Below are 26,706 nucleotides of genomic sequence, written 5' to 3'. Positions count from 1 at the left end.
CTTGGAGTCTAAATTTGATATTAAAGAATTTGCAGGCTCCTCCTTTTGAGCCTATGCATTCTTTCGACATTAAACTACTTTCTTGAAAAGTGTTTTTTCTCTTGGCTAACTCTTCTGCTAGAAGAGTTTCTGAATTGTTTGCTCTCTCTTGCTTTGCTGTCCTTATCTGATTTTCCATCAAGATAAAGCTGTTTTGCGAACTTCGTGTAAATTTTTGCCTAAAGTTGTGAATTCTAACAACATCAATAAGGAAATTTTTTTTTTTCCTTGTGTCCTAATTCTAAGAATACTCTTGAAAGGTCTTTACATTCTTTGGATGAGGTAAGAGCTTTGAAATATTATGTTGAGGCTACTAAAGATTTGTTATTTTTTATGGCTTCAGAAAAGGTCAGAAAGCCTCTGCCATTTCTTTGGCATCTTGGTTGAAACTTCTGATTCACAAAGCTTATTTGGAGGCAGGGCAATCTCCGCCTCAGAGAATTACAGCTCATTCTACAAGATCAGTTGCCACATCTTGGGCTTTCAAGAATGAAGCTTTAGTTGATCAAATCTGCAAAGCAGCCACTTGGTCTTCTTTGAATACATTTACAAAATTTTACCATTTTGATGTTTTTGCTTCTTTGGAAGCAGCTTTTGGTACAAAGGTTCTTCAGGCAGCTGTCTCGGTTTGATTCTAGTGCCCATGATTTAAAGGGACATGAAACCCAATTTTTTTCATGATTTAGACAGAGAATACAAATTTAAACAACTTTCCAATGTACTTCTATTATTTAATTTGCTTCCTTCTCTTGTTATCCTTTGCTAAAAGGTTTATCTAGGCAAGCTTAGGAGCAGCAAAGATCCTAGGTTCTAGCTGCTGATCGGTTCCTGCATATAAATACCGATTTTTATTGGCTCACATATGTGTTCAGTTAGAAACCAGTAGTGCATTGCTGCTCCTTCAACAAATTATACCAAGAGTATAAAACAAATTAGATAATAGAAGTAAATTAGAAAGTTGTTTAAAATGGAAATCTCTATCTGAATCATTAAACAAAAATTTTGTGTTTCATGTCCCTTTAAGTTTTTTGAATTTTTAAGAAAACTTAATTATTTTTTTGGATTTAATTTCTCAGTGGAAAACATAATTTATGTAAGAACTTACCTGATAAATTCATTTCTTTCATATTAGCAAGAGTCCATGAGCTAGTGACGTATGGGATATACATTCCTACCAGGAGGGGCAAAGTTTCCCAAACCTCAAATGCCTATAAATACACCCCTCACCACACCCACAAATTAGTTTAACGAATAGCCAAGAAGTGGGGTGGTAAGAAAAAAGTGCGAAGCATAAATATAAGGAATTGGAATAATTGTGCTTTATACAAAAAAATCATAACCACCACAAAAAAAGGGTGGGCCTCATGGACTCTTGCTAATATGAAAGAAATGAATTTATCAGGTAAGTTCTTACATAAATTATGTTTTCTTTCATGTAATTAGCAAGAGTCCATGAGCTAGTGACGTATGGGATAATGACTACCCAAGATGTGGATCTTCCACGCAAGAGTCACTAGAGAGGGAGGGATAAAATAAAGACAGACAATTCCGCTGAAAAAAATCCACACCCAAAAATAAAGTTTAAATCTTATAAAGAAAAAAACTGAAAATATAAGCAGAAGATTCAAGCTGAAACAGCTGCCTGAAGTACTTTTCTACCAAAGACAGCTTCAGAAGAAGAAAACACATCAAAATGGTAGAATTTAGTAAAAGTATGCAAAGAAGACCAAGTTGCTGCTTTGCAAATCGGATCAACCGAAGCTTCATTCCTAAACACCCAGGAAGTAGAAACTGACCTAGTAGAATGAGCTGTAATCCTTTGAGGCGGAGTTTTACCCGACTCAACATAAGCATGATGAATTAACGATTTCAACCAAGATGCCAAAGAAATGGCAGAGGCCTTCTGACCTTTCCTAGAACAGGAAAAGATAACAAATAGACTAGAAGTCTTTCGGAAATTCTTAGTAGCTTCAACATAATATTTCAAAGCTCTAACTACATCCAAAAAATGCAATGATTTCTCCTTAGAATTCTTAGGATTAGGACATAATGAAGGAACCACAATTTCTCTACTAATGTTGTTGGAATTCACAACCTTAGGTAAAAATTTAAAAGAAGTTCGCAACACCGCCTTATCCTGGTGAAAAATCAGAAAAGGAGACTCACAAGAAAGAGCAGATAATTCAGAAACTCTTCTGGCAGAAGAGATAGCCAAAAGGAACAAAACTTTCCAAGAAAGTAATTTAATGTCCAATGAATGCATAGGTTCAAACGGAGGAGCTTGAAGAGCCCTCAGAACCAAATTCAAACTCCAAGGAGGAGAAATTGACTTAATGACAGGTTTTATACGAACCAAAGCTTGTACAAAACAATGAATATCAGGAAGATTAGCAATCTTTCTGTGAAAAAGAACAGAAAGAGCAGAGATTTGTCCTTTCAAGGAACTTGCAGACAAACCTTTATCCAAACCATCCTGAAGAAACTGTAAAATTCTCGGAATTCTAAAAGAATGCCAGGAAAAATGATGAGAAAGACACCAAGAAATATAAGTCTTCCAGACTCTATAATATATCTCCCTAGATACAGATTTACGAGCCTGTAACATAGTATTAATCACAGAGTCAGAGAAACCTCTTTGACTAAGAATCAAGCGTTCAATCTCCATACCTTTAAATTTAAGGATTTGAGATCCTGATGGAAAAAAGGACCTTGCAACAGAAGGTCTGGCCTTAACGGAAGAGTCCACGGTTGGCAAGAGGCCATCCGGACAAGATCCGCATACCAAAACCTGTGAGGCCATGCTGGAGCTACCAGCAGAAAATACGAGCATTCCTTCAGAATCTTGGAGATTACTCTTGGAAGAAGAACTAGAGGCGGAAAGATATAGGCAGGATGATACTTCCAAGGAAGTGACAATGCATCCACTGCTACCGCTTGAGGATCCCTGGATCTAGATAGATACCTGGGAAGTTTCTTGTTTAGATGAGAGGCCATCAAATCTATTTCTGGAAGTCCCCACATTTGAACAATCTGAAGAAATACCTCTGGGTGAAGAGACCATTCGCCCGGATGTAACGTTTGGCGACTGAGATAATCCGCTTCCCAATTGTCTATACCTGGGATATGAACCGCAGAAACTAGACAGGAGCTGGATTCCGCCCATACCAGAATTCGAGATACTTCTTTCATAGCCAGAGGACTGTGAGTCCCTCCTTGATGATTGATGTATGCCACAGTTGTGACATTGTCTGTCTGAAAACAAATGAACGATTCTCTCTTTAGAAGAGGCCAAGACTGAAGAGCTCTGAAAATTGCACGGAGTTCCAAAATTTTGATCGGTAATCTCACCTCCTGAGATTCCCAAACCCCTTGTGCTGTCAGAGACCCCCACACAGCTCCCCAACCTGTAAGACTTGCATCTGTTGAAATTACAGTCCAGGTTGGAAGAACAAAAGAAGCCCCCTAAACTAAACGATGGTGAGCTGTCCACCACGTCAGAGAGTGTCGTACAATCGGTTTTAAAGATATTAATTGAGATATCTTTGTGTAATCCCTGCACCACTGGTTCAGCATACAGAGCTGAAGAGGCCGCATGTGAAAACGAGCAAAGGGGATCGCGTCCGATGCAGCAGTCATAAGACCTAGAATTTCCATGCATAAGGCTACCGAAGGGAATGATTGTGACTGAAGGTTTCGACAAGCTGATATCAATTTTAGACGTCTCTTGTCTGTCAAAGATAGAGTCATGGACACTGAATCTATCTGGAAACCTTGATAGTGATCTGGATGAATCGGAATATGCAGATATGCATCCTGTATATCTATTGTAGACATATAATGCCCTTGCTGAACAAAAGGCAGGATAGTCCTTACAGTTACCATTTTGAATGTTGGTATCCTTACATAACGATTCAATATTTTTAGATCCAGAACTGGTCTGAAGGAATTCTCCTTCTTTGGTACAATGAAGAGATTTGAGTAAAACCCCAGTCCCTGTTCCAGAACTGGAACTGGCATAATTACTCCAGCCAACTCTAGATCTGAAACACATTTCAGAAATGCTTGAGCCTTCACTGGGTTTACTGGGACACGGGAAAGAAAAAATCTCTTTGCAGGAGGCCTTATCTTGAAGCCAATTCTGTACCCTTCTGAAACAATGTTCTGAATCCAAAGATTGTGAACGGAATTGATCCAAATTTCTTTGAAAAAACGTAATCTGCCCCCTACCAGCTGAGCTGGAATGAGGGCCGCACCTTCATGTGGACTTAGGAGCTGGCTTTGATTTTCTAAAAGGCTTGGATTTATTCCAGACTGGAGATGGTTTCCAAACTGATACCGCTCCTGAGGATGAAGGATCAGGTTTTTGTTCCTTGTTGTGACGAAAGGAACGAAAACGATTATTAGACCTAAATTTACCTTTAGATTTTTTTATCCTGTGGTAAAAAAGTTCCTTTCCCTCCAGTAACAGTTGAGATAATAGAATCCAACTGAGAACCAAACAATTTATTACCCTGGAAAGAAAGGGAAAGCAGAGTAGACTTAGAAGACATATCAGCATTCCAAGTTTTAAGCCATAAAGCTCTTCTAGCTAAAATAGCTAGAGACATATACCTGACATCAACTCTAATGATATCAAAGATGGCATCACAAATAAAATTATTAGCATGTTGAAGAAGAATAATAATGCTATGAGAATTATGATCTGTTACTTGTTGCGCTAAAGCTTCTAACCAAAAAGTTGAGGCTGCAGCAACATCCGCTAAAGATATAGCAGGTCTAAGAAGATTACCTGAACACAAGTAAGCTTTAGCAAGAGTAGAGACAGCCCCATCAACCTTAGGGATTTTGTCCCAAAGCTCTAATCTGTCAGATGGCACAGGATATAATTGCTTAAAACGTTTAGAAGGAGTAAATGAATTACCCAAATTATTCCATTCCCTGGAAATTACTTCAGAAATAGCACCAGGGACAGGAAAAACTTCTGGAATAACTACAGGAGATTTAAAAACCTTATCTAAACGTTTAGATTTAGTATCAAGAGGACCAGAATCCTCAATTTCTAATGCAATTAGGACTTCTTTAAGTAAAGAACGAATAAATTCCATTTTAAATAAATATGAAGATTTATCAGCATCAACCTCTGAGACAGAATCCTCTGAACCAGAAGAACCATTATCAGAATCAGAATGATGATGTTCATTTAAAAATTCATCTGAAAAATGAGAAGTTTTAAAAGACTTTTTACGTTTACTAGAAGGAAGAATAACAGACATAGCCTTCTTAATGGATTTAGAAACAAAATCTCTTATGTTATCAGGAACACTCTGAGTATTAGATGTTGACGGAACAGCAACAGGTAATGTAACAGTACAACAGGTAATGTAACAGTACTAAAGGAAATATTATCTGCATTAACAAGTTTGTCATGACAAACAGTACAAACAACAGCTGGAGGAACAGATACCATAAGTTTACAGCAGATACACTTAGCTTTGGTAGCTCCAGCACCAGGCAGCGATTTTCCAGAAGTATCATCTGACTCAGTTTCAACGTGGGACATCTTGCAATATGTAATAGAAAAAAACAACATATAAAGCAAAATTGATCAAATTCCTTAAATGACAGTTTCAGGAATGGGAAAATATGCCAGTGAACAAGCTTCTAGCAAAGAGAAGCAATAAATAATGAGACTTAAATAATGTGGAGACAATAGTGACGCCCATATTTTTTTAGCGCCAAAAATGACGCTCACATTATTTGGCGCCTAAATGCTTTTGGCGCCAAAAATGACGCCACATCCGGAACGCCGACACTTTTGGCGCAAAAGAACGTAAAAAATGACGCAACTTCCGGCGACACGTATGACGCCGGAAACAGAAAAAAAAAATTGCGCCAAAAAAGTCCACGCCAAGAATGACGCAATAAAATGAAGCATTTTCAGCCCCCGCGAGCCTAACAGCCCACAGGGAAAAAGTCAAATTTTAAGGTAAGAAAAAAATTGATTTATTCATATGCATTATCCCAAATATGAAACTGACTGTCTGAAATAAGGAATGTTGAACATCCTGAGTCAAGGCAAATAAATGTTTGAATACATATATTTAGAACTTTATAAAAAAGTGCCCAACCATAGCTTAGAGTGTCACAGAAAATAAGACTTACTTACCCCAGGACACTCCTCTACATGTTGTAGAAAGCCAAACCAGTACTGAAACGAAAATCAGCAGAGGTAATGGTATATAAATAAGAGTATATCGTCGATCTGAAAAGGGAGGTAAGAGATGAATCTCTACGACCGATAACAGAGAACCTATGAAATAGACCCCGTAGAAGGAGATCATTGAATTCAAATAGGCAATACTCTCCTCACATCCCTCTGACATTCACTGCACGCTGAGAGGAAAACCGGGCTCCAACCTGCTGCGGAGCGCATATCAACGTAGAATCTAGCACAAACTTACTTCACCACCTCCATAGGAGGCAAAGTTTGTAAAACTGATTTGTGGGTGTGGTGAGGGGTGTATTTATAGGCATTTGAGGTTTGGGAAACTTTGCCCCTCCTGGTAGGAATGTATATCCCATACGTCACTAGCTCATGGACTCTTGCTAATTACATGAAAGAAATGGCTGTTTTTATTTTATTCCTCCCTCTCTAGTGACTTATGGACTTCCACATCTTGGGTATTATATCCCATACATCACTAGCTTATATATATATATATATGGAAGAAAACATAATTTATCTAAGAACTTACCTGATAAATTCATTTCTTTCATGGTGACAAGAGTCCATGAGACCCACCCAATTTTTGGGGGGGTTATGATTTTTTTTATATAAAGCACTTTATTTATCCTGTTCCTCTTTTTTATGCTTTTACTGCTCACTAACTTGGCTATACGTTAAACTGAGGTATGAGTGAGGTGGGAGGTGTTTATAGGCATTTAAGGTTTGGGAAACTTTGCCCCCTCCGGATAGGAATGTATATCCCATACGCCACTAGCTCATGGAGTCTTGCCACCATGAAAGAAATTAGTTTATCAGGTAAGTTCTTATATAAATTATGTTTTTGCTGCCCATCTATCTTCTTCCCGGAGGTGCGGAGCGGACTTCCGATGCGTGGAGCGGTCTTCGGCAGTCATCTGACGTGGAGGTTCCTCTTCATGTGATCGTCAGCCACACACTGAAGCTTGTATGCAAAGTACCCCTTTTATATTGGGGTACCTTGCATTCCTATTGGCTGTAAATTTCAAATCAGCCAATAGGATGAGAGTTGCTTAAATCCTATTAGCTGTTCAAATCAGCCAATGTCTTTAAATTAAATCTTAGGTTTTATTTTTTATGTAATGTTAGGATTTTTTATTTTAATTTTAGTATTTTAATTAATTTATTAGATAATAGTCTTTTTTTATTTTATTTTATGTAATGGGGTTAACTCAATGGTTGTTACGTTAGGGGGCTTAGTGATTAGATTAATACTTTGCATTGTGGGGGGATGGCGGTTTAGGGGTTAATAGTTTAAATAGGTTGATTGCGTTGTGGGGGGATGGCAGATTAGGGATTAATAGGTTAAATAGGTAGATTGCGTTGTGGGGGGTTGGCCGATTAGAGGTTAATACATTTTATTGTTAGTTGCGATGTGGGGGATGGCGGTTTAGGGGTTAATACATTTACTAGTTATTACGGTTGGGGGATGGCGGTAGGTATTGCACATGCGTTAGGTGTTTGCTTTTATCATAACAGCGAGTGACGGGTAAAATATATGCGCCGCACTTGTATACGGCACCGTATATGTGATTGAGTGTAAGTGCAGTGTAAGGTCGGGTTACCATAATAACCAATTCATTTTCAAGAAATCCGGATGGAAGCTTTAACACAACGCTAACTTACAGCTACACCAAAAGGGCGACTGCACGCAATCTGTAAACTATTTTAATGGAAACCTGATACTAAAATGGAGCCATAAATTACTTTTAGTTGCCGGAAACTTCGGTAGCTTACGGCTCCATTTTTAACGGCTCAGTGGAAACGAGCCCTAAGATGGCTGTGATTATTGTGAAGATGCAGAAGTTTACTAACCAGCACTTGTAAAGGGTTAAATTAAGAGAATTAATTTGAAGTGAGCTGCATGCACAGAAGGAAAAACAATTGCATAGTGATTATTAACCATGTCCTTTTAAGTGGATCTTTAGATTGTTGTTTGTTTTGTGGTGGGGATTCTGGTACATAGTGTGTTAATTAGTTAGAGGGGATATTATAGTGGTGGGCAGTTTTAATATGGCAGGGGGAGGTGCTGTCTGTGTGAGGGAATGATGCAAGAGGTTTACAAATATCTTCCCACGTATTATTGTCTCATCATAGTTTAAGAGCTTTCATAATAAAGTAAAATAATTTGGCAATTACTACAAAGCTGGAAAAATGATGTGGCTTGATACAGTAGTTTTTGCAATTCTTGATGACAAACCATTACATACATGCTTATTGCTCAATCAAAACAAAACAAAGGATGCTGACACAGAGTGAATACTAGCAAGCTCCTGTAAAGCCAAAGAGCTACATTTCAACAAATGACACCAAGAGAGAGAATTTTTTTTTTTAAAAGATTTGAAAGTCTTTTTTAAAAATTTGAATTTGTACTCTCTTTTTGAATAAGGAAAGTTTTATTTTAACATCCATATTCATTTGACAATGTAAAGCTGTGATCTGTTACATTAATGCCCAGTTACCCATGGAAAACATAAAACTATAACTAAGAAAGGGGCAGACCACATGATAGACTGATGTTGCACAACTAATTATGTTTAAACTGCATACATCACTTATAATTGCCTTGCATGGAAGCACTTATGCAGCAGAGGGCAGCTATACTAATGGCTACCCTTGCCGCAATTATGAATTAGAGTAGACAAATAGTTTACTTAATCTGAACTATTGGATTGCAGCTATGTTGGCGGTGGTGGCGGCGGGGGGTGGGGTGTAGGGGTATTTAGTTGGGATACCAAAATTTTTTTTTATAAAAAAATTAAAAATATATATATATTTTTTATTAAAGATTATCACAAAAAGGTGTAGTTACACACATAGGACAGGTGAGGCGCTGCCTCACCTGCCTCCTATGACTGCACGTCACTGCCCTTGCGCATGGGAAAATAATTTAATCGAGAAAAAACAAATATTTTGATTAGATATTCGTTCATGGAGTTGCTTAGAATTAATTTGTTAACAAATACCCTTTTACCTGCTATTTTCTATGGGGAACACTTGTAATGGGTGGTTATTTCTTGCGTGCCCGTAAAAGGGTGACTTTGCCAATTTACGGGCGTTTGATAAATTAGCACTCCACTTGTAATCTAGCCAATATTATTTTAAGGTTTTATCTGTAAAAATCTCTAATGCTAATAAACAAAAACATGATCTGAGATAGATAAAAATATAGTAAATAAGCTGCATGGATTTCTCAATCATACATCTATAAAACACAATTAAAAATAGTTCTTTGATGAAAAATTGGTGGTTTAAAGTCGATAAATTTCACATTTATATTGCAGCATAAACAATAGTAATTACTACTGAATCACCTAATTTCACAAAATGTCTTGTGTTCTGTCAGTCAGAACTGTATTGCACGCACTGGTGACTGGTTTGCAGCAGCCAGCTGGAATTCTGCTTGAACAAACAATTAAAAGATATAGTATTTTATCAGCAGATAAATCGAGATTGATACAACTTTTGAAAACAAGTTTGTCATTTAAAAATACTCTTGTAATATTTTGAACAAGCTATTATATACATATAGAATTATGAATATATTTTTAATATTTTTTTATAAAAAAACAATAAAATTTATTTCTACAAGAGAGTGGATGAAAATTAAAATCTACCTCTAGAACAAAGTTGTCCAACCTAAGGCCTTTTAATGTTTTCTTTTTTTTTTTTTTTAATCTTACCTCCACTCTATTCTGTCTCACTTGCACCACACACAACACTCACTTTTTCTATAACTATGCCAAATCCTGTACTCTCTGCAGGGACCAATCTCCCCAGTCGGAAAAGTCCAGAGGTTTGAGATATACCACATAACAGGTGGCATGGTGGGCTAAGAAGCAGCGGTCTGATGACTGCTGCAATCTAACTCTTCGCTGCAAATTCACTCATGTGAGCCTGCAGCTGGTTCGTTTGGTAAATCTGGCTCAAAGTATATGCTTCTGGTTATAGCAATATATGTCATGTTGTGGCACATGTTGGGAAATGATTGCTTTTTTTTTATATAGAATAATATTTTATTATTTATGCAATTCTAAAAATCTATACAATAAGGAGTCTGTGAGTGAAAAAAAACTCTTTGTAGCCCTTGACTGGAAAAAGTTGGATACTCCAACATAAAGGGATATCAAGCTATTTTTTTTAATATATATTCATAGTATATATCAGCAAACAAGCAATGCATTTCAAAAGATCAGCATAAAAAAAGGGCTAGATTACAAGTGACACGCAAATGATCGCGCTAGTGTTTTCACCCCCTTTCCATTGCGCTATTACAAATGGAGCGAAATTGCGATTTTCGCTAGCGCAATCTCGATTTATGCGAGAATCCATACCACAATCTCAGAGCTGTGGTTAACTGTTTTCCAAAACTAAAAAGTTGCACAAAACACATAAAAAATACTTTAAAAAGTATAGTTACACTCATAATAATACCATCTAATAAAAAATATTATAAAAAAATATTGCACAAAAAAGTTATATGGGCTCAAATATATAAGATCTCGGGTGGTAGAAAATAAAAAAAAAGCAGCCAATGTACTTTGACATAGAGATATATATACATTGCTAAATATGTATTTGTGTATGTATGTATATATATATATATATATATATATATATATATACAGGGAGTGCAGAATTATTAGGCAAATTAGTATTTTGACCACATCATCCTCTTTATGCATGTTGTCTTACTCCAAGCTGTATAGGCTCGAAAGCCTACTACCAATTAAGCATATTAGGTGATGTGCATCTCTGTAATGAGAAGGGGTGTGGTCTAATGACATCAACACCCTATATCAGGTGTTCATAATTATTAGGCAACTTCCTTTCCTTTGGCAAAATGGGTCAAAAGAAGGACTTGACAGGCTCAGAAAAGTCAAAAATAGTGAGATATCTTGCAGAGGGATGCAGCACTCTTAAAATTGCAAAGCTTCTGAAGCGTGATCATCGAACAATCAAGCGTTTCATTCAAAATAGTCAACAGGGTCGCAAGAAGCGTGTGGAAAAACCAAGGCGCAAAATAACTGCCCATGAACTGAGAAAAGTCAAGCGTGCAGCTGCCAAGATGCCACTTGCCACCAGTTTGGCCATATTTCAGAGCTGCAACATCATTGGAGTGCCCAAAAGCACAAGGTGTGCAATACTCAGAGACATGGCCAAGGTAAGAAAGGCTGAAAGACGACCACCACTGAACAAGACACACAAGCTGAAACGTCAAGACTGGGCCAAGAAATATCTCAAGACTGATTTTTCTAAGGTTTTATGGACTGATGAAATGAGAGTGAGTCTTGATGGGCCAGATGGATGGGCCCGTGGCTGGATTGGTAAAGAGCAGAGAGTTCCAGTCCGACTCAGATGCCAGCAAGGTGGAGGTGGAGTACTGGTTTGGGCTGGTATCATCAAAGATGAGCTTGTGGGGCCTTTTCGGGTTGAGGATGGAGTCAAGCTCAACTCCCAGTCCTACTGCCAGTTTCTGGAAGACACCTTCTTCAAGCAGTGGTACAGGAAGAAGTCTGCATCCTTCAAGAAAAACATGATTTTCATGCAGGACAATGCTCCATCACACGCGTCCAAGTACTCCACAGCGTGGCTGGCAAGAAAGGGTATAAAAGAAGAAAATCTAATGGCATGGCCTCCTTGTTCACCTGATCTGAACCCCATTGAGAACCTGTGGTCCATCATCAAATGTGAGATTTACAAGGAGGGAAAACAGTACACCTCTCTGAACAGTGTCTGGGAGGCTGTGGTTGCTGCTGCACGCAATGTTGATGGTGAACAGATCAAAACACTGACAGAATCCATGGATGGCAGGCTTTTGAGTGTCCTTGCAAAGAAAGGTGGCTATATTGGTCACTGATTTGTTTTTGTTTTGTTTTTGAATGTCAGAAATGTATATTTGTGAATGTTGAGATGTTATATTGGTTTCACTGGTAAAAATAAATAATTGAAATGGGTATATATTTGTTTTTTGTTAAGTTGCCTAATAATTATGCACAGTAATAGTCACCTGCACACACAGATATCCCCCTAAAATAGCTAAAACTAAAAACAAACTAAAAACTACTTCCAAAAATATTCAGCTTTGATATTAATGAGTTTTTTGGGTTCATTGAGAACATGGTTGTTGTTCAATAATAAAATTAATCCTCAAAAATACAACTTGCCTAATAATTCTGCACTCCCTGTATATATATATATATATATATATATATATATATATATATATATATATATATATATACAAAACACGGAAGGGAACTGCACTCTCATACCGGACCGGGTACACATCCTATGACCCTGCAACATGCTCAGCCCTGGGTGCCACTGGCACTCACAGGAAGCTGTGCTGTCCCCAGAGCCACAAGCAGTTAACCCCAGACAGGTCTGGGTGCAAGAACCATAGGGAAAATTACAAAACAAATTAATACAACACACAGAGAAAACCCAGCACTCACTTACAAGCTCTCAGCTAAGATTTAAAAGCAAAACTGGAAAGGTTAGTCACCGCATCTGGCCAAATGGGACAAGCTCAGGTACCACGTCAAGGTCCTTTCCAAATACCTGAGACCCTATAACAGCCACACAATGCAAGCTTTCAAATCCAAACAAACTGAAAACAAAAAAAGGGTGCACAGGAATATGTAATCACCCTAGACATATACAAAACACGGAAGGGAACTGCACTCTCATACCGGACCGGGTACACATCATATGACCCTGCAACATGCTCAGCCCTGGGTGCCACTGGCCACCTTTCCAGTTTTGCTTTTAAATCTTAGCTGAGAGCTTGTAAGTGAGTGCTGGGTTTTCTCTGTGTGTTGTATTAATTTGTTTTGTAATTTTCCCTATGGTTCTTGCACCCAGACCTGTCTGGGGTTAACTGCTTGTGGCTCTGGGGACAGCACAGCTTCCTGTGAGTGCCAGTGGCACCCAGGGCTGAGCATGTTGCAGGGTCATATGATGTGTACCCGGTCCGGTATGAGAGTGCAGTTCCCTTCCGTGTTTTGTATATGTCTAGGGTGATTACATATTCCTGTGCACCCTTTTTTTGTTTTCAGTTTGTTTGGATTTGAAAGCTTGCATTGTGTGGCTGTTATAGGGTCTCAGGTATTTGGAAAGGACCTTGACGTGGTACCTGAGCTTGTCCCATTTGGCCAGATGCGGTGACTAACCTTTCCAGTTTTGCTTTTAAATCTTAGCTGAGAGCTTGTAAGTGAGTGCTGGGTTTTCTCTGTGTGTTATATATATATATATATATATATATATATATATAACTATGCATTTACTGTAAATATTTCACATTCCAATGTTCTGCAGAATATGTTCTATGTATTTTTTTAAAAAGATATTTCTATATATATCTGTATACATGTATACCTCACTTTACAGTGCTTCGCTAATACAGCGCTTTGTGGAGCTGAATTTCCACCTTCAAGGATTTTGAAACAGTGCTGTAATCATTGTGAGATTGCAAGAAAAGTGACTGGCACCATTTTATTATGCTTAGTTCACTCTGTTTACATCATTACAGTGCAATCTGTGTCTCAGTGCTATAGTCCGGCAAATTGTACTACAGTAATTGTCACTATTTTACAGGTACAGTATTTTTTGAATACTAATTTAATACTGTGCTAGTGTTAAACGTAGCACTATTGTACCCCTAATATATATGTTAGTTCAAACACATTTTCAAGTCTTTAAACACACTGGCAAGTGAAAAGAAAGCTAAAACTGCCTTGTTTCACTTTACAGTGGGGCTCTGGTTCCTAACCCACTGTATAAACGCGGGGTGTACCTGTATATCTATACCTAATATATAATCATATATATAAGCTTAACTGTGAAGTAGTTACACTCTCACCAAATATCTCCAACTGCCAGGGTGCTCTGTCTATATCCAATACACAGAGGCCTATGTATCAAGTCCACAAGACCTCACTGAATGCGGAGAGCAATACGCTCTCCGTATTCAGCATTGCACCAGCAGCTCACAAAAGATTTACGGCCAATCAGCCACTAGCAGGGAGGTGTCATTCTACCCGATCGTACTTGATAGGGTTAAATTGTGGCGATTCCTGCCGCCTGCTCAGAGCAGACGGACAGGGTTATGGAGCAGCGGTCTTTAGACCGCTGCTTCATAACTGCTGTTTCTGACGAGTCTGAAGACTCGCCAGAAACACGGGCCCACAAGCTCCATACAGAGCTTGATAAATGGGCCTCACAGAGTCTACATTACGCACTCACTGGTCTTGAGTCGACTGTGAAAAAAAACTCTTTTATTGATGTGACGTTTCGGGATACAAACTATCCATATATATATATTCTCATAAGACAGTTTCACAAAGACCAGCACTCGCGATCCAATTCCAACTACCCAGGGTGCTTCCAAAGTGTAAAATATAAATGAAGGGATGCACTCACCAGGATTTTCAAGCAAGTCAACTTTATTCAATGTGACGTTTCTGGGTTCCACCCCCTTCTTGAGACAGTGACAATTGTGACATTTGTTACATTCAATAAAGGTGACTTGCTTGAAAATCCTGGTAAGTGCATCCCTTCATTGATATTATATATATATATATATATATATATATATATATATATATATACACAGTATCCCACAAAAGTGAGTACACCCCTCACATTGTTGTAAATATTTTATTATATCTTTTCATGTGACAACACTGAAGAAATGACACTTTGCTACAATGTAAAGTAGTGAGTGTACAGCCTTTATAACAGTGTAATTTTGCTGTCCCATCAAAATAAGTCAACACTCAGCCTTTAATGTCTAAACCGTTGGCAACAAAAGTGAGTACACCCCTAAGTGGAAATGTCCAAATTGGGCCCAATTAGCCATTTTCCCTCCCCGGTGTCATGTGACTCATTAGTGTTACAAGGTCTCAGGTGTGAATGGGGAGCAGGTGTGTTAAATTTGGTGTTATCTCTCTCACACTCTCTTATACTGGTCACTGGAAGTCCAACATGGAACCTCATGGCAAAGAACTCTCTAAAGATCTGAAAAAAAAGAATTGTTGCTTTACATAAAGATGGCCTAGGCTATAAGAAGATTGCCAAGACCCTGAAACTGAGCTGCAGCACGGTGGGCAAGACCATACAGTGGTTTCACAGGACAGGTTCCACTCAGAACAGGCCTCGCCATGGTCGACCAAAAATGTTAAGTGCACATGCTCAGCGTCATATCCAGAGGTTGTCTTTGGGAAATAGACGTATGAGTGCCACCAGCATTGCTGCAGAGGTTGAAGGGGTGGGGAGTCAGCCTGCCAGTGCTCAGACCATACGCTGCACACTGCATCAAATTGGTCTGCATGGCTGTCGTTCCAGAAGAAAGCCTCTTCTAAAGATGACGCACAAGAAAGCCCGCAAACAGTTTGCTGAAGACATGCAGATTAAGGACATGGATTACTGGAACCATATTCTGTGGTCCGATAAAACCAAGATAAACTTATTTGGTTCTGTGGGTGTCAAGGGTGTGTGGCGGCAACCAGGTGAGGAGTACAAAGACAAGTGTATCTTGCCTACAGTCAAGCATTGTGGTGGGAGTGTCATGGTCTGGTCCTGCATGAGTGCTGCTGGCACTGGGGAGCTACAGTTCATTGAGGGAACCATGAATGACAACATGAACTGTGACATACTGAAGCAGAGTATGATCCCCTCCCTTCGGAGACTGGGCCGCAGGGCAGTATTCCAACATGATAACAACCCCAAACACACGTCCAAGACGACCACTGCCTTGCTAAAGAAGCTGAGGGTAAAGGTGATGGACTGGCCAAGCATGTCTCCAGACCTTAACCCTATTGATCATCTGTGGGGCATCCTCAAATGGAAGGTGGGGGAGCACAAGGTCTCTAACATACACCAGCTCCATGATGTCGTCATGGAGGAGTGGAAGAGGACTCCAGTGGCAACCTGTGAAGCTCTGGTGAACTCCATGCCCAAGAGGGTTAAGGCAGTGCTGGAAAATAATGGTGGCCACACAAAATATTGACACTTTGGGCCCAATTTGGACATTTCCACTTAGGGGTGTACTCAATTTTGTTGCCAACGGTTTAGACATTATTGGCTGTGTGTTGAGTTATTTTGAGGGGACAACAAATTTACACTGTTATGCAGGCTGTACACTCACTGCTTTACATTGCAGCAAAGTTTCATTTCTTCAGTGTTGTCACATGAAAAGATATAATAAAATATTTACAAAAGTGTGAGGGGTGTACTCACTTTTGCGGGATACTGTTTGTATGTATATATATATATACACACACATATATACATATATATATATATATATATATATATATATACACACATATACATACACACATATAAATATATATATATACACACACACACACACATATATACATATATATATATATATATACACACACATATACATACACACATATAAATATATATATATATATATATATATATATATAGGTATACATTTTTTTTTAAAACCATCAGATATATGTAGAAATATTTAATTATGAATAAATAGAACATATTTCGTTACGTAAAGAACATTGGAACATGAAATCTTTATATTTTCCTGTCGGGTTTGTGTTAATGAGAATCTGTCATGGAGTTTGCACGAGATAGTGGGTGTTTTTTCTCTATTGACTTCTATGGGGGAATGCGAAAAGGCAATCGTGATTTTCGAAATTTGATTTATGTGCGATTTGGGTTACAGCTGAAGAAAAAACGGTTTACTTTCAACTTGTAATACCAGCGCAATCCAACAAGAGAAAAAATTTAAATCCTAGCAGAGTTTATGCTATAGCGAAAACACAAAATACTGCTCCACTTGTAAGCTAGCCCTAAATGTTTTAAAATAAATTAAACTGTAATTTTGTTGGTAAAATTTGCATCGTTTTGCAGTACATCAACATAACCATTAAAAAGCATCTTGAGTATCACTTATCTACTTTGCTCAGATATAAAACAGCTACCAGACTGATCAAGCATATACTGTGTAGAATGTGGCAGGTTTGATCTATAAAAATATGCACTTGTGGGAACTGAAAAAAAAATTATTTTTCCAAGTACAGGAAAAAGGTAAAAATAAATCAAAACATAGCAAAATATGCTCAAAAAAGCATTTTATAAAAAAAACTCAATTAAAAATGTTATGTTTCTCAAGGATATCAAATGATGGTTTCTAATAGAAAAGATGGACCTCAGTAATTACTGATCTAATGAAAGGGTTAATACTCAGGCAACTTTCACCTCTAGGAATCAACTTCATATTTGACCCTTGTCAAGTACAGCATAAAATTAGTAGCGGCTGACAGCTGTTTAGTGACCCGTGTGCAATGAGTTTATGGTGTGAGCCCAGTTCCCAGCAGACAGGTGTCCACATCCCACAAAACACTATCCTTGCTGGCAGCTCCAGAAGCACAGTGATTGAATGGGTATGGAAGCCAAATCGCCCACTCATTCCTGGTGTTGATCCTCTTTAAAATGGCATTTCAGCAGAGAAGCACGGAGAGCTGAACAGCAGAGAAGGCAGATGTATCAACTGGGCTAAAAGCCGGACTTATGGCCCTTCACATCAGCTTAAAAACAAATACAAGTTGTACACCAGCTACCAGCTGAAGCCACTAAGAACAAATTAAAGGGGCATTACAATCAAAATGTAATTTCCCAATAATATATTTATTTATACATAGTAAAAAGCCCTTTCTTATCTACTGTTATTATACATTTTGCATGTTATTCCTGTACATTTTTTGCACTGCCCTCGGAGAGGCTAGAATGTATCTTGCAGGATCAAGAACTCTAGGCTCACAACATTATAAATAATGATTCCTACTGATCACATAAGAGACTTTTTAAGGTGTAGGTCCCTGGACTGCAAAACGAATACACATTTTGCAAAAAAAAAAAAAATGCTTTTAACACTTATTTATTTTGCAAGCAGATCCATCCAGATTCCCATCCAGTGCTTATACAGTAATATCCAATGTCCCTTTAACTGAAATATCCAGCATCTGTATGTTGGAAGACGTAGTCACTTTTGACCTTTATTGGAATGAATATTCTTAGCATATTGTTCTAAATCTTTGACAAACATGCAATGATGTTTATAAACTGTCTTGCAATTTATCAATACAAAGCAATCTGAACCATATTGGAATAACTGTAGGGGTTTTACTTTGAAGAAGCTGTTCCACATAGTAGTTTTGTTTTTCTTTTTTACTTCCTTACTGTATATTTACCATTGTATAAATCATATTTATGTTATATAGAAATCTTTTCAGTATGGTTTCAACCAGGATCAAAGCAGATTAGTGCCAGTACTTATCTATAAATAATTAGTTATAATCAAAACAGTGTGTGTCCCTATATGTTGCTATTACGTTCTGGAGCATTGGTGTGGTTTACTGCTTGAACTTTGGAACCCCACAGCATTTTGGGAATTTGAAAGTGTTTGGCAGGAATCAGAAGGCGTGTCTGTATGCTGAAATAGAAAACCAGCATCTCACTTGATGCAACTACAGCCAATGGCGTCTCCCGGCAACATGTATAAGTTGGCACAGAGTCAAAAGTGGAGAGGACTCTTGTCTGAGTATGAAAAATACTGTATACAGCCGTCCTAGGAAGCTATCTAAATTCCACCACATTGATCAGTATTATTCAGGCTTAAAGGGACATTAAACCCAAAATGTGTTTTCTTTTATGATTTAGAAAGAGCATACAATTTTAAACAACTTTCTAATTTACTTCTATTATCTAATTTGCTTCATTCTCTTGATATACTTTGCTTAAAATCATATTTAGATAGGCTCAGTAGCTGCTGATTGGTTGCTGCACATAGATGCCTCGTGTGATTGGTTCACCCATGGGCATTGCTATTTCTTCAACAAAGGATATCTAAAGAATGAAACAAATTAGATAATAGAAGAAAATTGGAATGTTGTTTAAAATTGTATTCTCTATTTGGATCACGAAATATTTTGTTTGGGTTTAGTGTCCCTTTAAGGAAAAGCCAAAACTCTCAACAATTAGTGTTAGTTCAATAAAAAAAAGGTAGCACTGCTAACTGCAATACCCTTGTTCGTTTGGAGTCTGAATAACTGGATTAATAAAAGCTACTACAATAAATGTATATAATGAAAGGGATAATCGTAGCTAGGAGAGGTCACATCCATTATGCAGAGGTGACAGTGCCTTTCACCCTCACAACAGAGATGCCTATGGCAAATCCTGGGTCACCACTTGTGTGTGCCTTTAATCAGGATATTGTATTTGTTCATTTTTTGAGGGTTCAAATTGTCACATTTATAAACAAATACATTTTTTTTGTAATCACTTTATACAAATGTAATGTGATGTTACAGAATTACCTGGTATGATTCAACTGCAACAGTACGTGACAATGGTGCTCTTTGAATTAAGTCATTAAAGGGACACTGAACCCAATTTTTTTCCTCTATGATTTGATAGAACATGACATTTTAAGCAACTAATTTACTCTTATCAATTTTTCTTCGTTCGCGTTATCTTTATTTAAAAAGCAGGAATGTGATGCATAGGAGCCGGCCCATTGTTGGTTGAGAACCTGGGTTATGCTTGCTTATAGGTGGGTAGATGTAAGCCTCCAATAAGCAAGCACTATCCATGGTGCTGAACCTAAAATGGGCTGGCTGCTAAATTTACATTCCTATCATTAAAACTTGTCACATAACCATGTACAAACAAATTTTCTTTATGTTTTATGCTGACATATATTGTATGTATGCCTTTAATTGAACCTTAAAATAAATAAAGCACACATTTTTGAACCTGCAAGGCTGACGGACTTCCTATGCAGTTCGAAAGGCCCACAACACTGGGAAGGAAATTGTGCCTCACAACTCTTCTGCTAGCACTGACTACTATTATCTGTATTAAGAGTCACGGTCTGTCCCTGGGACCAGACTACTAGACAAAATGTTTAGTAGTACTGTGTCTTTAATAATTATTAACATATTTCCACTGATTTCTGTTCTAAGGTCAACAAAAGCAGAACATAGTTTATTACAATATATTTATCACAGCTGAGAAAAATTAGGAAGGAAATTACTATCGGTCTATAACATACTTAAGTAACAGCCAGCTTCTTTTTAGCATTTTAATTCACAAAGATAGATTGATAACATACCTTTTATTCAAAAGACCACCCTATCACCCCTATATTGTTTGCCACATCCCCCCTGCAATCCTTTAGTGATATATAATGTAGCATAGATTGGTACTGTTACACATCATTCAACATCTTAATCTGGAAGAAAATTGTATTGCTTTACAATCATCAGAATGATTATTTTCCATATGACTCCAGAACATGTGGCATATAATTACTGCCACTAGGGGAGGCTAAGAATCCACACGAGAGCTTAAATAGGTAGGAAAGACAAAGGAAGGGTCTAAAGAGGTGCAAATTAGAACTATCACCCAATAAATTTAAACAGGCGGGAACAATCATCATTCTGAAAGAAAAGACTTTAGCAGGTTAGTATAAATGTTGTTTTCTTTCATATAATGATAATAGTCCATAGGGCTCCATAACAGTGGGATTAATACCCAAGCAGATACTCCATGTTACGGAATGGGTGGGACAATTTTCAGGCAGCTCCTATTAATAACACACTATGGCCTGAAGGACTTTCCTGCCAAAAGCTGCTTGTGATGAAGCAAAAACAACAAAGCAGTACATTTTTTAAAAGTTATGCAGAAAAGACTATTACCATTTTTTTCCTTTCATGATTCAGATAGAACACACAATTTTAAACAACTTTCCAATTTACTTCTATTATCTAATTTGCTTCATTCTCTTGGTATCCTTTGTTGAAAAGCATATCTAGATAGGCTCAGTAGCTGCTGATTGGTAGCTGCACATAAATACCTCATGTGATTGGCTCACTCATGTGCATTGCTATTTCTTCAACAAACAATATCTAAAAAATGAAGCTAATTAGCTAATAGAAGTAAATTGGAATGTTGTTTAAAATTGTATCCTCTATCTGAATCATGAAGGAAAAAAATTGGGTTTAAAGTCCCTTTAATAAATTGGCCCCTATGTTGCAGCTTTGCAAATCTGCTCCAAAGATGCATCATTTTTTGAAAGCCCAGGAAGATGCAACTGATCTTGTAGAATGGCTGTGATGGGCTTAGGAGGTGACTTTCTTGCCACCAAGTAAGCCTTGTGAATTACCTGTTTGAGCCGAGAGGCTAAAGCCACAGTCGTAGCCTTCTCCCCTGATGAGTCCCAGAGAAAATGAACAAACAAGCTGGAAGATTGTTTGTGCTCCCTAATAGCTTAAAGATAAAACTTCAATGCTCTTACTACATCAAGATTATGTAAATATTGTTCCTTAGAACTAGTATGATCTGTACACAAAGAAGGAACAACAATCTCCTGATTGATGTTTTCCAAAGAGACTACCTTAGGAAGAAAATCCTATTTAGTATGAAGTACAGCTTTAATCGATGTGAAGAACTAAAATTGGAGAATCACAGAATAAAGCTGATAACTCAGAAACTCTCCTAGCTTAGGAGAATTGCTAGCAAGAAAAGCAATTTCCAGGATAAGAGTATGATATCAATAGAATGCATTGGTTCACATGGAGGACCTTGCAGAACAGAAATAACTACATTCAAATTCCAGGGTGGAGAAATAGGTCTCACTGACCTTATTCTGACTAGCATCTGGACAAAAAAGTCTAAACATCAGTAAGTTTAGCTAACTTTCTAAAAAAAGAGAACAAATAAAGCAGAAATGTGACCTATTAGGGAGCTAGCAGACAACCCCTTGTCAAGGCCATCTTGTAAAAACTGGAGAATTCTAGGAATCCTAAAGGAATACCAAGAAAATCCTCTGGAAGAGCACTTTTCATGTCCTCTAAATTTTGTGATAATTTTTTGGGTAACGGGATTTCTGGCTTGAATAAGAGTGTCAATTGCTTAATCAGAGAACCCTCTATGTTTTAAAACTAGGCATTTAACCTCCATGCCGTTAAACTTAGAGATTTGAGCTCATGATGGAAAAGAGACCCATGAGACAATATATCTTGTCTTAAAAGGAAGAAGCCATGGAAGAGAAGAGGAGAACTGCATTAGATACGCATACCATGATGGCTAAGTTAATCAGATTCCCGATTGTTCACTCCTGGAATGTAAACTGTTGACAGGGAGCATTGATTCCTCTCTGCTCAAGACAGAATTTGGGATACTTATATTCATTTAACTGCAGCTAACCCCTTGATGATTTATGCAGGCCACCACCATGATATTGAAGAGCCTGAATAATCACTTGGCGTTCCAGAATGTTGATTGGTAGCTTTGTGCTCTTCAAGAATTCCAGACCGTGACCCAGCCTAAAAGTCTGGCATCCATCGCCCAAGGGTCAAAGAAGGAGCTTGTATCCACCAAGAAAGAGATTGTCTGGCAAACAAGTCCAGAGCAATCTGATGTTACAATTGCAGATAATTTTGACCACTGATTGAGCATAGACAGCTAAAGGGGTTGCAAGTGTAGGTGGGCAAAGGGAACTGTGTCCAAAGCCCCAACCATAAGACCCACTACCTCCATGCATTGAGCTACTGATGGAAATGAAGCACAAGTGCAGGGACAGACATGCCTTCTGAAGCATTATTCTACATGATTTCATCAGAAATAGATGCATTAGGACAAAATCTATGACGACTCCTAGAACAGACACCTTTGTAGCCAGAGATAAAGAGCTCTTTGGAACATTGAAATATTGGAAAGATAGTAGCTTTTGTGTATGAATTGGGAATGGAGCCTGCACTAAGATATCTTCCAGATGATTGGCAACTGAGATCCCTTGAGCTCTGATCATTACCAACAATGCTCCTAGCATCCTTGTGAAGATGTGAGGAGCTGTAGCCAGATGGAAGGGCGACATACTGGTAGTGTTTGTCTAGGAATACAAACCTTAGGAATTGATGGTGATCCTTGTGGATAGGGATCTGCAGGTATGCATCCTTGAAGTCTATAGAAGACATGAATTGACTCAGAATTGGTTCTGAAAGTCCCTTCCTTCTTTGGGACAATGAACAGTTTGGAGTAAAACCCTTAACCCTGTTGGAACACTGGTACTGGGATAATTACTTCCATATCCTCTAACTCCAAAACGCATTGCGTGAAGGCAGCCTCCTTTGCAGGATTTTTGGGGACACAAGACAGATGAAATTGTTCTCAAGGAGGCATAGAGCGAAATCCTATCCTGTAGCCCTGGGATATGAAAGCTTTGAACCCAAGGGTCCTGGATTCACTGAAACCAGGCCTTCTGAAAAAGAAAAAGTCTGCCGTCTACCAGAACCGAAACTGGACTTGGGCCACACCTTCATGCAGATTTTGTATTGGGTTTAGACTTCTTAGACTGCTTGTTCTTTCCCCATGAAGAGAAGAGGAGGACTTCTGATTTCCTGAGTAATGAAACCTATTATTTGGTCTGTTCTTTCCATTAGATTTCTTGTCCTGAGGGAGAAAAGCTCTATTCCTACCAGAAACAGTCTTAAGTATTAAGTCCAAATCAGTAATAAATAGGATCATCTATTGGAAGGAAAGAACCATTAACCTATTTTTTGAAACTTTGTCTGCTGACCATTATTTTAACCATAAGGGACTTCTTGCAATAACTGCCATAAACATGTTCTTGAGATCAATCTTGATGATGTCTATTACTGCGTCACATATAAAGGCATAAAACCATTTTAAGGGCTCGAGTCTATGCAATTCTGGAGGTCCTCAGCAGAGAACCATTTTTCCAGAGTGTCCCTGCCAAGGCCACACAGTTGATAGACACTGCTGGTTTAAACAGAAGACCTGTCTGAAGGAAAAGCTTTCTCAGAAAAGACTAAATTTCTGGGCCACTGGATCCCTGAAAGAGATGCTGTCCCTCATGTGAATGGTAGTGCGTTTGGCAAGAGTGCAAATAGCTCAACCTTGGGTATAGTTTCCCATAATCCCACATTCTGTTCTGGAACTGGGTACATTCTCTTAAACCTGGAAGAAGGAGCAAATAGAATACCATTTTTTTCCATTCTTTGGCTATATAGTCAGAAACCATATCTAGATCCTGAAATACCTCTGGGATATTAGGAGGAGCACAAGATGTGGATGTGGTCCACTTTAAATCTGAAAGCATTACCAATGTCAAGGTCAGGAACCGGGTCCTGTTCACCAGATGACACTTCACCATCTGAACTGGATTATTTTAAGTCCTCAGAGTCAGAGCTCTGAAGCAGGACAGGTATTTGAGGTTGAGGGGAAGGAGTTTGCATGCTCGCATCAAGAGAGTGAGTAAAATCACCAAATTTGCATTTATGCTACTTGGCTTGAAGATATAGCCACTAAATATTCTGCCATAGCCGTGTATCTTTTAACTCAGGAGTAAAGTCAGTAGAGGCTCCCTGAGTAATATATACAGAAACATGACATAATTCTTTAGAGGAAGTAGAGGAATGTGGCTGATTTGGAAGCAGAAATTGAGGTACACAATTATTGCAAAGTTGATTCTTGGCACACTGGAACAGATTTGCAAAATAGACACAAAAATGTACAGAAAAAGGCATCAGTAGGACTCTCTTCCATAGTGTTTGACAGTTTCAATGGGGGACAGATTCACTGGGCACCATTATGCGCAGAACTCACAAGTATAACAGAGTATGAGTATTAAAAAGCACACATACACTGATAAAATATTATAGTAGAGACCCCTCTATACTAACTAGGTTGCAACCTTGACACCTGCAAAGTACATAAAAGGGTAAGATAATACCTAGGCCTTATAATAAATGTACCCCCAAATGATCCTCTGGAAGATCCTGCATGGGTACACCCCCCCTCCAGTGACAGGATCCAAATTGAGGGTAATTCAGGTAAAAAAAAGGCAGGTAGGTGCTTTGAAGGCCGGATTTAGGAGAAAAAGACTGCAAAGCTAAGGGGTACCGCCCAGAACAGTGCCTGTGCCTCAGAGAGGATTAAAACAGTGAAAAAAAAGGCTTAATAAAGATTTAGTGCAAAAATATACCCCAAAAACAATCCATACATGCTGCATAGGCTAACCGGATGCCTAGTGAGGGAATCACTGATTGCACAGAGCAATCAATGGTTTCCTTAAAGGGCCAAACCCCTTGTTTTAAAATGTTAAAAAAGGGGTCAGAGGGCTGCTAAAGGGTCCAAAGAGTGTGTCAGTAGTCTGAGAATCCACCCCTCCACCTGCTTACCAGTCAGCAATCTGAAGTAGTATTCAGTAGAGCCCATCCAGTGCTTACACAAATACAGAAGAGGATTTTTGAGGAAATATCGTTATCCCACAGGGGGAGGCTGAAGGACATGTCCCTGTGATGCCTGACTGCATTTATGGCTGAAATTCCTAGTGAGGCACCGCGCACATATTGAGTATTCTTATGTCCCTATATCATTCAGCTTACTGAAAATCTCTTGTGTCTTCTTTGTGAATGATATATCCTATAAAGCGTCTTAAATTAATCTGAGCTCCCAAACATTAATCCATAAGCAAGTAGCTGGAACACCTATATTCTGGTCCTTCTACTGGGAGGCCAAGAACAAAAAATTGAGAAGAGAGATGGGAGGGAATTTAAGCTCTTGTGTGGGTTCTTGGCCTCCTCCTAGTGGCGGGAATTATTTCCCACATGTTATGGAGCCCTATGGACAATCATCATTATACGAAAGAAAAAATCATATACAGTTGCTAGAAAAAGTTTGTCAACTCTGGAATTACCTGGATTTGTGCATTGATCACTCATAAAATGTGGTCTGATCTTCATACAATTATAGACACACACAATCTGACTAAACTAATAGCACACAATTTTTATTGATGACATTGAGTAGTCATTCCCTATGTAGGCTCGGAAACATAAGTGAACTCATAAGACTTGCACAATGTTGAGTATAAATTCAGAACCATTTTTTTGTAAAAATCTGTTTCAGTTCATCAATATTTCTGTATTGTCTTGATTGCATAGCCCTATTAAGGACATGCCACAGCATCTCAGTTGGGTTAAGGTCAGGGCACTGACTTCACCATTCCAAAACACTAATCTTCTTCTTTTTCAGCCATTCTTTAGCTGATTTAATTGTGTGCTTTAGGTCATTGTTTTGTTGCATAACTTAACCTCTCTTAAGATAGAGGTCATAGACTGCTGCCCTAACATTTTGTAGAATGACTTAATAAGAAATTGAATTAATTGTTTCCTCAATGACTGCAAGGCATCCAGGCCCTGAGGCAGCAAAGCCACCCCTAACCATAATGCTCACTCCACCATACTTTACCTTTTGTAGGGACTTTTCTGATAGTGGACACATGAACAAAGACTTTCACAGTTTGTAGAGTTTTCTGTAGG

General features: G+C 38.3%; 1 protein-coding gene across 2 annotated transcripts in view; it reads right to left on the bottom strand.

Annotated features, from left to right (window-relative positions):
• The window catches only part of DAPP1 (dual adaptor of phosphotyrosine and 3-phosphoinositides 1), a 267,600-nt gene that overhangs the window by 67,695 nt on the left and 173,199 nt on the right, over positions 1-26,706 (bottom strand). The window lies entirely within an intron of this gene.

This window comes from Bombina bombina, chromosome 2 (assembly GCF_027579735.1).
Source record: "Bombina bombina isolate aBomBom1 chromosome 2, aBomBom1.pri, whole genome shotgun sequence".
NCBI lineage: Eukaryota > Metazoa > Chordata > Amphibia > Anura > Bombinatoridae > Bombina > Bombina bombina.
This window is presented reverse-complemented; position numbering and strand designations above follow the sequence as displayed.